The sequence below is a fragment of the Rhopilema esculentum genome, chromosome 7 (assembly GCF_057945365.1).
Source record: "Rhopilema esculentum isolate cy_ngs chromosome 7, ASM5794536v1, whole genome shotgun sequence".
In the NCBI taxonomy this organism is placed as follows: domain Eukaryota; kingdom Metazoa; phylum Cnidaria; class Scyphozoa; order Rhizostomeae; family Rhizostomatidae; genus Rhopilema; species Rhopilema esculentum.
Genome location: NC_142821.1, coordinates 13,052,161 through 13,053,346, shown reverse-complemented (window position 1 = coordinate 13,053,346; position 1,186 = coordinate 13,052,161). Strand labels below are relative to the sequence as shown.

At 38.8% G+C, this 1,186-nt stretch overlaps 1 pseudogene; it reads right to left on the bottom strand.

Moving 5' to 3' along the window:
• Window positions 1-391: 391 nt before the first annotated feature.
• On the bottom strand, window positions 392-593 carry LOC135684047 (U2 spliceosomal RNA; annotated as a pseudogene).
• Window positions 594-1,186: the final 593 nt, after the last annotated feature.

Below are 1,186 nucleotides of genomic sequence, written 5' to 3'. Positions count from 1 at the left end.
GCTCGATAAGTCGTGCGTCAGCCAGCAGTCGTCTGAAATTGAAAATAAGCCTTGAATTTTTGAGCACACAAAGAGGGGTAGCTAGAAATGACTGACTACTAAACAGGCAGGCAGGCAGGCAGGCAAAAAGGCAAGATCAGAAGAACACAAAAACACAACACGTTGAAGGCTTCGCAGTCTGTGTATATTTGATTAACAATCATAAATAAAACTATGTCTAGTACAAGGTTTGAACTACTTAACTACTATGGAAAAGCAACCAACTACATACAATGTTACCTAGCTCCTAGTTAACATTGTAGTTAGTTAGCCAGTCATATCAACAATATGGACTTGAATGATTGCAACTGTGAAAATGTGAAAATCGTTGTTTTCTTGCCAATTGATGAAAAGGGGCTAGGCCACCCATGGCTGTACTGCAATGCCAGGGCAACCCGTGCTCGCGGTGAGGCAAGCCTCATGCCGACAAGCTAGTTCCAAAAATCAGTTTAATATTTGAGCGCCCTTGGGCGCATATCAGATATTAAGCTGATAAGAACAGATACTTTTTTTTTCCAATTCCTGCCCTCTGATGACACAGTAGGGACAGGGCGTAACATTCATGATCATTTAAGATCTACATGACAATTTAAAGGGAGACAACTGCCCCTTTTGTGCAGAGGTCCCCCTTGGCTACAAAATTTTACTTTACAATATACTGATTACTTGACAAAATACAAAAAGAGTTGGGGGATACGATACAATTTACAGACAATTGGTTAAAGTAAAAAAATTTTGACAATGATACAATTAACTGACAAATCAAACATTACGATCTACTGACAATATAACGCTAATCGTTTAATGAAAATACAAAGACTAGAGGAGAGAATTTCAGGCAGAGAATGTTCATGTTTTTATTTTTGTTTACTATAATATAATAAAGAGTTAGAAAGGTAAAAAAGGTTGTTACGATACAGAGGATACACTAAATGTTGAGTGAGAGCGTACCATTTTGGTGGCTGCAGAGGACATCATTATAAGCCCATATGGGAAATTCTTTAGCAAATAGGGAAGGAGAGGACAAAGTAAACTTAATTCGGTTTCAAATAGTGGCCTTTATAGAAGAAACAACACCTAGAGGGTTGGGGGCCTTCTTTTCAAAGCGGCGATCACATCTGTGCATCCATATGGACTGCAGAGTGAC